This window comes from Neophocaena asiaeorientalis, unplaced genomic scaffold (assembly GCF_003031525.2).
Source record: "Neophocaena asiaeorientalis asiaeorientalis breed wild unplaced genomic scaffold, Neophocaena_asiaeorientalis_V1.1 scaffold59, whole genome shotgun sequence".
NCBI classification, from domain to species: Eukaryota; Metazoa; Chordata; class Mammalia; order Artiodactyla; family Phocoenidae; genus Neophocaena; species Neophocaena asiaeorientalis.
The window spans coordinates 5,856,002-5,866,649 of NW_020174268.1; positions in this window are offsets into that span (position 1 = coordinate 5,856,002).

Here is a 10,648-nt window from a genome sequence, read left to right on the forward strand (position 1 = left end):
GGGAATGTAAATTGATACAGCCACTATGGAGAACAGTACGAAGGTTCCTTAAAAAACTAAAAATAGAACTACCATGTGACCCAGCAATCCCACTAGTGGGCATATACCCTGAGAAAACCATAATTCAAAAAGAGTCATGTACCACAATGTTCATTGCAGCACTATTTACGATAGCCAGGACATGGAAGCTACCAAAGTGTCCATTGACAGGTGAATGGATAAAGAAGATGTGGCACGTACATACAATGGAATGTTACTCAGCCATAAAGAAAAATGAAATTGAGTTATTTATAGTGAGGTGGATGGACCTAGAGTCTGTCATACAGAGTGAAGTAAGTCAGAAAGAGAAAAACAAATACCATATTCTAACACATATATATGGTATCTAAAATCAAATGCTTCTGATGGACTTGGGGGCAGGACAGGAACAAAGACTCAGACATAGAGAATGGACTTGAAGACACATGGAGGGGGAAGGGTAAGCTGGGACAAAGTGAGAGAGTGACATTGACATATATACACTACCAAATGTAAAATAGATAGCTAGTGGGAAGCAGCCGCATAGCACAGGGAGATCAGTTCAGTGCTTTGTGACCACCTAGAGGGGTGGGATAGGGAGGGTGGGAGGCAGACACAAGAGGGAGGGGATATGGGGATATATGTATAATAACAAGTGTTGGCCAGGATGTGTAGAAATTGGAATCCTTATGCACAACTGGTGGTAATGTAAAATGGTACAGATGCTCTGGAAAACGGTGTAGCAGTTCCGCAAACACTTAAAAATGAAATTACCATATGATGAAGCTATTCTGCTTCTGGGTGTATACTCAAAAGCAGGATCTCAAAGAGATATTTGTAGATCCATGTTTGTAGAAGCATTATTCACTAAAGTGTTGAATGGATAAGTAACATGTGGTGTATCCATACAACGAAATATTATTCATTCTTAGAAAGGGAGGAAGTTCTGACATAGGCTGCAACATAGATGAAGCTTGAGGACATTATGCTAAGTGAAAGAAGCCAGTCACAAAAAGACAAATACTGTATCATTCCACTATATGGGGTACTTAGGGTAGTCAACATCATAAATACAGAAAGTAGAAGGTGGTTGGCCTGGGTTAGGGAAGCGGGAAATTGGAGTTTTTGTTTAATGGGTGAGAGTTTCAGTTTTACAAGATGAAAAGAGTTATGGACGTAGATGGTAGCAATGGTTGTGAATGTATTTAATGCCACTAATCTGTACACTTAAAATGATTAATATGGTAAGTTTTATGTTATGTGTATTTCACCACAATAAAAAAGTGAAGAAAAAAGGAAAAAAAAAGCGAAGGCATTGATTGGGTAAGAGTGAGACTTAAGAATTGGAATGGAGGGGCTTCCCTGGTGGCGCAGTGGTTGAGAATCTGCCTGCCAATGCAGGGGACACAGGTTCGAGCCCTGGTCTGGGAGGATCCCACATGCCGTGGAGCCACCGGACCCGTGAGCCACAACTACTGAGCCTGCGCATCTGGAGCCTGTGCTCCGCAACAAGAGAGGCCGCGACAGTGCGAGGCCCGCGCACCGCTATGAAGAGTGGCCCCCGCTCGCCGCAACTAGAGAAAGTCCTCGCACAGAAACGAAGACCCAACACAGCCAAAAATAATAAATAAATAAAATTTAAAAAAAATAAATAAATACAGGCTGTTGTTAACTGACAAGAGACTTGTGCTTATTTAAAAAAAAAAAAAAAAAAAGAATCAGAGTGGAGACATCTGCTTGGGTTCAGAAGACACTAAGAATCTTAACCGGCAGCCCACCCCTATCGCCACCACTGAGTCACTCGGAGATTCTCTTGCCAGTAGAAGGAGCCTGCCCTGCATGTGTAAGGAGACTATCTATTCCTTGCTTGAATACCCCGTAATAACCTCATCTGAAGCAGTTGCCTTACAAGGTGGCACTCATTCTCCTGAAGAATTAGCCTGAATGTTCCTTGTTGTCACCAGGTTCATACAAGATCATATCTCGTCATGTTCAAAGGGGGAAAGTACATAGTCTGCTTTGGGAGACAGCGGCTTAAAGAAGTGCAAGGGTTGCTAATTGTGCTGACGTAGGCCTGGAGAAAATGTGTGAGAATGCAAACCAGAAGGTAAGAGGTAAACTCCATGAAAATTCAGGAACCCATCACCTCCGTAAAGTGCCCGGATTCCTGTGGTCCAGAACAAGCTGAGATATCCGTCCCCTCTGAGGAGAAAAACAAGTTGCTGCGTCTTCCACCACCGACTGCTAAAAAGAAGTGGCACAACACTTGTGGGGCCTTATTTTGGATTTTGGAGGCAGTTTATAACACTTTTGAGTGTGCTACTTCAATTCATTTACAAAATACATGTAAGACTGTCAGTTTTGAATGCAGAACCTAAATCAAACCCGGGCCGACCTTCCAGTTGGGCTTTATGACCCAGCCTGTAGAATAGTTTTCAAATACGTGGACAAGACAAATACAAGAAAGTGCAATTACAGGTCAATTTCATTCAAGAGCATAGATGCAGAAATTATAAACAAAGTTTAGCCAAGTCAATCCAGCTGTGTATAAAACACTAGTATGTAAGTTCCATGAAGGTAGCAATTTCTAGTTCTTTTTTCCCCATTACTGTATCCCAACACCTTAACACCACATGGAACATAAATGGGCATCAATATTATTTTTGAATGACTGAATCACCAAAATAGGTGTATCCCAGGAACACAAGGGTTGTTTAACAACGATAAATACGTAAATGTATTTCACCACATTAACTGATCAGAAAACACACATATGATGACTTTAATAGATGCAGTAAAAGCATGTGATAAAATCCATTACCCAATCAGTAAAAAACAACAACAACAAAAAACTTCTCAGCAAATCAGAAAACATAATTTAGAAATAGAAGCAAGCTAGAAACTTAGGAATAAATATAACACAATAACTCTAGGAGTAGGTAATATTATGCTCTTCATTTTATAGAGGCAGAAATGAAAATATAGAGGGTTAGTTAACCCCAAATTCACACAGCCAGTATATTGGTTTCTCAGGGCTTTCATAACAAATTATCACAAACTTTGTGGCTCAAGACAACACAAATTTATTCTTTTACAGTTCTGGAGGCTAGAAGTCCAAAAATCAAGATGTTGGCAGAAAATAAAAAGATGTTGGCAGAGGCAGTTCCCTCTGGAGGCTCTGAGGGGGAATCCCTTCCATGCCTCTATCCTAGCTTCTCTGAAGCCCTTGATGTTCTTTGCCTTTTGGGGATGCAGAACTCCAGTCTCTGCCTCCGTCTTCATGTAGCCTTCTTATGTAGCTCTGTGTCTTCTCCTTTTCTGTCTCTTATAAGGACACTCCTCATTAGATTTAGGGCCCACCCTAATCCAGGATGATCTCACCTTAAGAGACTCACTTTACTTACATCTGTAAAGATTTATTCCAAATAAGGTCACTTTCTGAAGTTTTTGGTTGACATCTGTTTTGGGACAATGATTCAACCCACTACAAGTAGTAAACAGTAGAACCAGTGACTTATATACAGTTCTGTTTGATTTTAAGATCTCCATCTCTTATCCATTATTTTATACTTCTATTTTTACCAAGTCTTGCATATAGTAGATGCTCAATAAAAGCTTAATGGCTGAACAAGAATTAAAGAATAGATAAGATACTTAGAGTTTGTTGTACTGGAACTTATCCTCTAGTCACTTCTCTGAAGACTGATTCTGAATAATCACACTGTGTATAGTTACTATTCCTTCTACAAAGATGTCACTAACTTGCCATTTCCTCCTTGTCATTATCCAGTTCCTCTTTGATCCTTCACAATCTGTTCTTTTAAAAGCAGAAACCAAAGGCAAATTACAAATTCACTCAGGACAGAATTAAAGAGAGAGGTGTGGTCAGTGAGCCCCACTAATGAGGTAAAATGGTCAGTACCAAGCTTTATTCCCACTGATCAAAAGGCAAAGTGAGCCTCTCTCAGCATCTCTGTTTTCAACTCTCAAGTAAACCTTGGACTGTAACACTAATCCACTTCTCATATTTTCCAAGAACTAGAAAGCAGAATTCCTAGAACAAAAAGGTAGCAGCGTCATGGGATTTTCGTGGTCATTTACTGTGATTTGAGCCCCAGGATGCCTCTGAGGTGCTTAATCTTTCATGTCTACGTCCCAAAAGTATACGGGCATGGAAGAGGAAGAGAAAGGAAAAGCAAGAATTCCATCCGAAGTATCTTTTTAATTGAAAAATGTGGTCATGTGAATGATGAATAAAATGTTTGAGATGAGATTTCCAGTGAATGCTATCAGCTCTTGCTTTTTGAAATGATTTCTAAAATTTATGAAAAGAAAGACATATTCAGAACCATTAATCATGTGAGGTTATGTCAGTCTTTGTACATTGAGGATGAATGGTGTATTTCCATGGTCAAAAAAGCAAAAACATTTAAAAGTAAATTCAGTGGATATATGTTATCGTAATCTGTCTTTCTAATTATGATATGTCAAGTGCAATCATGTTCTTAGATGGTGACAACAGAAAAGGATTTTTTAGATGTATTTCATGGAATAAAATTCTTCTCAGATTGTCTGACTGCCCTCCTTACCCCCACAAAAGCAGGGCTGGGGAAGGAAATTGAGGGGCGCAATTAGGGGTTCAGGGGTTGCTTGCTTGCTTGCTTTTATCCATGATGTCAAGCTTTCCAGAAACTTTCTACTTCCAGTTTCCCCACCAGGAAGTAGACAGTGTTATCTTACTGAGAAGTGAGGTCTTACAGTGATAACCTAAAAGTCAATGTCTATGTTTTCTCAGGACATGTATCCACATTTTGGGATTAAAAAGTAAAGCCATATAGTTCACAATTCCACCACTCCAAAGCTCAGATTTGCTATCCAGAACTGATATTTCGTGCATCCTGAACAAGCTCTGGATCTTAGATACCCTGAGAAGTTCACTTATTTCTCCTTCTAACCCCGATCTTCCTTGAATGGTCTGGGTCCCAGGGTTGGACTTCAGCCTGCGTTATCCCAGTTCCGGAATTCTGTTCACTTTTGTCACAAAGTGCTGTGGTCTCAGGATGGCCTATGCCTAAGTTCACCCACATTCAATACATCCTACTTCATCTCTCTGTAAGCATTTGTTAGTGATGCAGGTACGCTATTATTAATACTTTGACTTGTAAGAGACACCTGTATCCTAATTTTCTCCCTGCCTCTTTGACTACTCTTCCTCATTCTCCTTCACTGAATTCCTTTCCCAAGCCAAGTACTTTAACACTGATGTTCCTCTGGATTCTTTCCAGATCCTCTGGCCTTAGCCTACTGTCATAGGCAGTCTCTTCCAATGCTATGGTTTAAATAAGGCATTAGGAAACTATAGCTCCCAGGCCAGATCTGACCCACTGCCTGTTCTTATAACGTATCATTGAAACATAGCCACATTCATTTATTTATGCATTGTCTATGTCTGTTTTTGAGGAAGGGGATATAAGTGGAGGAACAATTTTAACAGGAATGAAAGGTAGCAAGAGAACATGTTTGACTTTGCAATCTTTTCAGTTGCGTACCAGTGAGACAGCCAGTTTATGTCCAGAAAAAGAGTCAGATATTCAAGACTGAAACTTAAGGGAGAAGTGTGAGGATACAGATTTGGGAGTCATCATGTTTACATGAGACTTGAGTCCTGAACAAGAATGGGATCGACTGGCAGACACGTGGAAAGTGTATTTTAGCAACTGCAGGTAAAGGAGACCAAGGGAAATGAGTATCTTCTTCGGTGTAACCCTAACTCACTAATTTGGTAAATGCTGATACTGCTTAAGAAAAGAGATAAGTTAATCCACAGAAGAAGACAACAGAACCGTGCCCTAAGTGCTCAGTGCTGGGGATCAAATGCTAAAAATCTTTGTTGCTGCAGTAGCTGCTGTTGCTTTAGCCAGCCAACCTTGTAACTTTAGATAGTTTGATAGAAAGATAAGCAAGTCCCTGGTAAATTTAACCCATGCAAACCACCAGTTTAGATCAATCTCAATATTCATTCTCAGTGACAAACTCTTTTATCTGAATTTCCTAGCTAATCATTCCTATACTCACTAGATTTTCTCATTAAATAATTTTTGTGTTTTGGCGCATATAGTTATATTTAAATTAAAATGTATTATTTATGTTTACATGTAATGGATTTATTTTTCAAGTAAACTTTTTATTTTGGAGTGATTTTACGTTCATAGCAAAGTTACAAAGGTGGTATATGGTTCCTATATAACCCTCACTCAGTTTTGCCCTGCTGTTAACATGTGACATTACAGCAGTACATGTGCCAAAACTAAGAAGCCAACACTGGTACATTACTACATTCCGGACTTTATTTGGATGTCACCAGTTTCCCCACTCATGTCCTTTACCTGTTCCAGAATCCCAAGCAGGATACCATGTTGCATTCAGTTGTTATGTCTCCTTAGTTTTTTCTGCTCTGGGACAGTTTTCCAGTCTTTCCTTATCTTTCATAACCTTGACAGTTTTGTAGAGTATTGATCAGGCATTTTGCAGAATGTTCCTCCGTTTGCATTTATATGATGTTTTCTCATGATTAAATTTAGAGTTATGGATCTTGGAGAAGAACACCTCATGGGTGAAGTGCCCTTCTCATCACATCATATCACCAGGCACACGATCTCAACAGGACTTATTGCTGGCGATGTTAACCTGGATCATTTGGTTAAGGTAGGGTTGCCAGATTTCTCTATAAAGTTACTATTTTTTTCCTTTCCATACTTTATTCTTTGGCAGTGAGTTACTAAGTCCAGTCCACACTCAAGCTTCACCTCCTGGAGTGGGGAATATCTACTTATATTATTTGGAATTCTTCACTGAGGAAAACTTGTCTCTTCTATTTATTTGTTTATTCAATCATTTATTTTATATCAGTGTGGGCTAATACATATTTATTTTATATTTGGATTGTGATCTAATACTATACTCTTTCCCTTGCTGTTCACATTGTTCCAGGTTTTGTTGTTGGTAGCTCCTTTAGGTTGGCTCCTGGGTCCCTTTGATATGTCCTCATCTTTTATATTTTTAGCACGTCCTTGCTTTCTCGCAGTACAGATGGTCCAAGCTCATCTTGTATTTTCCCTGCTAGAATCACCCACTTCTTAGCTATTTAGAATAAAGAAAACAGTTTGGCAGTAGCTTAAAGCATTAAACGTACAGCTATCATACGACCCAGAAATTTCCTTCATAAGAGAATGGAAACATATGTCTACGTAAAAACTTGTACACAAACGTTCATAGCAGTAGGACTTCTCTGGTGGCACAGTGGTTAAGAATCCACCTGCCAATGCAGGGGACATGGGTTCGAGCCCTGGTCCAGGAAGATCCCATATGCTGTGGAGCAACTAAGCCCCTGGATCACAACTGCTGAGCCCACATGCCACAACTACTGAAGCCTGCACGCCTAGAGCCCATGCTCTGCAACCAGAAGCCACTGCAATGAGAATCCCGCACACCACAGCGCAGAGTAGCCCCTGCTTTCCACAACGAGAAAGCCCGCGTGCAGCAACGAAGACCCAGCACAGCCAAAAATAAAGTAAATAAAATAAATAAATTTATTAAAATGTTCACAGCAGCATTGTTCACAATAGCCCCAAAGCAGGAACAATTCAAATGTCCATCAGCTGATGAATGGTTAGACCAAATGTAGTATACCTATGCAATGGAATAGTATTCAGGCATAAAAAGGAATGAAATACTGATACATGCAGTAACATGTATAAACCTTAAAAAAATTATGCTAAGTGAAAGAAATTAATCACAAAAGGCCACATATTGTGTGATTCTATTTATATGAAATGTCCAGAATAGGCCAATCCACAGACACAGAAAGTAGGTTAGCTGCCAAGAGCTAAGGGGAGGGAGAACAAGGAGTGACTGCTAGGAGTTACGGGGTTTCTTCGGGGCTGATACAAATTTCTAAAATTAGATAGTGGTGAGCGTGGCATAATTCTGTGTATATGCTAAGAACTACTGAATTGTATACTTTAAAAGGATCAATTTTATGAAACACAAATTACATCTCAATAAAGCTATTGTTAAAAAAAAAGAATAAAGTACTTTATATGATTGTCCTTTGGACACCTAAAGGCCTTCATCAGTATATGTGTTCTAATATTTTCAAGTAAATCTTTAAGATACTGAAAGAGCGTGGCAATAAAAATGGCTGCTTTTAACTGAGTGCCCACTGTATACCAAGCTGTACCACATAAAACTGCTGCTTCTGACTGCCTGTGAGGTACACAATGGCCATTTCGTATGGTCCCATCTAAGTCAAGACTAGCCCCTTGAATGCATATCATCTCCAACACCAGAAATGCTCCCACCAGCTAGGAAATAGGCCCAGCATGATTGATTAATTGAGTTGCCTAAGGTCAATGAGTACCTGGAAAAGCCAGAATTCAAACCCACATCTGCCTACCGCAAATGCTGAGCTCATTCTGCTGGTCCACATGGGCTCCCAGAGTAAATGGGGCTCTTGAATTTTACATGTAATGATTCTAACCATTATTTTCCTGAAAATTAGTCATCTCACATTGCTAATAGTCCTGACATCTCTAGGTAAGCAGGACTTCCTGTTTTTAATGCTTCGACTGTTTTCTAGGACAAGAGAGTAAAAGAGGGAACTCAGGAACTTTATGCAAAACAGAAACAGTCAGTACACAGGTTGGATAAGACTGTTAACTCTGACCTAAACTGCTTTTAATCTTACTTGATTTGTTTCTAACTTTATCTCAGGATTTCTCTATCCTATAATCTGGTCTTGCCCCAAATTCTCAGAGTTTGATAACATGAGTGCAAGTTTATAATGACTAGAACTTTATCTCTTCTTTTTCAAGCCAGTTTCCTCTTTTATTTGATGCTTTATCTTTCTATGTCTATTTCCTCCAGTTTTCTCCATTTAAGAGTTTACATCAAGCCTCTTATTTGTGTTAGTTGTATTAAATGTCATATGAATGCTATGAAAAAATTAAGTTCAGACTCTATCGCTAAATATATATTTATGAGTTGAGTTTTTTGGGGAGAGAGGGGTGGAGGGAGTTGGCATTTTTCAGGGGGAAGAATACATGGTCTTACAGAGTACAGAGTAAGAGTTACGTGTGTGGCTGGAAGAAAATAGAAAGGAAATAATAACTTCCCCACCCAACCCCATGTTCCCAACCCTTCCCCTGTTTTATTTGTCTCAGCAGCAATTTTCCTCAGGTGTTGTCTTTATAGACCTCAACACCATCTGACATAATATTTGTTTGTTTATTTTCTCTCTCCCCAAATTCAGATGAAAACCCCAGGAGGGCAGGGTGGTTTGTTCCCTGCTATATCCCCAGTGCCTAAAATGGAGCTTAGGCTAGTGAAGCCTCTCAATAATTACTTGTCATATAAACAAATGAATTAATGACAAACACAAAGGAAACAATTATGCTAAGGAGAATTACAGGCCTTTTTTTCCTCTAAAATTTTCTTTACAGTTAAGATAGCATATTTAACAACCAATTAAAAAATGAAAGAAAAAAATGCTTCTTATTCAACCTGAAAAATGCTAAGTTCAAATGCTGACAGGCTTTGTGAGACTAGCTGACTGGTCTGAAACATGAGAGGAGGGTGGAGATTAAATGATTTATCTCAGTGAGAGGAGTAAGCATGGGGGCCCCTAAGCAGGATGACTGGTAAAGGAGAGAGAAGGAAAGAGAAGCTCATCTGACAAGAGCATGGAATACATTTTTCCTTCTTTTTTTCCCTCTTTCTCTTCCTTTGATGCATAGCTGATTTCTTTGTCTTAAAATTAATTGCAGTAGTTAGAAAAGACCCTAATTAAGAGCAAATTCTGTTTAAGCAGTATGAGTAGATTACAACCCTGTTTGAAGGCACATGTGGCCTTTGGCTGGAGGAAGAAGTGATTCTGAATGGCTGAGGAAGTCAGGCCACATACTCAGAGCCAATTAAATTTGCCAAATGTCCAAAATATAGCGATTGCTAGTTAAAAATGAGCTTTTTTTCACTAAACAGCCTTACTGCCATTTAAAGACAAACTCCGTATTATTATGAGGGTTTTTTTTTTTTTTTAGTAACTATAACCTGTCATTCACCAAAATGACACCTTAAAAAGTCAATTTCAAGAATCACCTTGGCTATCATTCAATCTCATAAATCTTTCCAAATCCCTTTAGAGCCAGCCTGACAGCACAGCCTCACGCAATTTAGGATATAAGTCAGCTACACCTGTTGCCTATAAAATGTGGTTTATTACAACAAATACAGCTGTAAACCTATATGCCCCAATGCTGCTTTTATGGCGAAAAGCAAGCACTCTCGACTCTTGCATTGTTTTTTTTTGTGGTACACGGGCCTCTCACTGTTGTGGCCTCTCCCTTTGCGGAGCACAGGCTCTGGACGCGCAGGCTCAGCGGCCATGGCTCACGGGCTCAGCCGCTCCGCGGCATGTGGGATCTTCCCGGACAGGTGCACGAACCCCTGTCCCCTGCATCGGCAGGCGGACTCTCAACCACTGCGCCACCAGGGAAGCCCTTGACTCTTGCATTTGATCCTTAATGGTTGTCTTGAACAACACACAACATTTAATAACTCTCAACATGGCCGT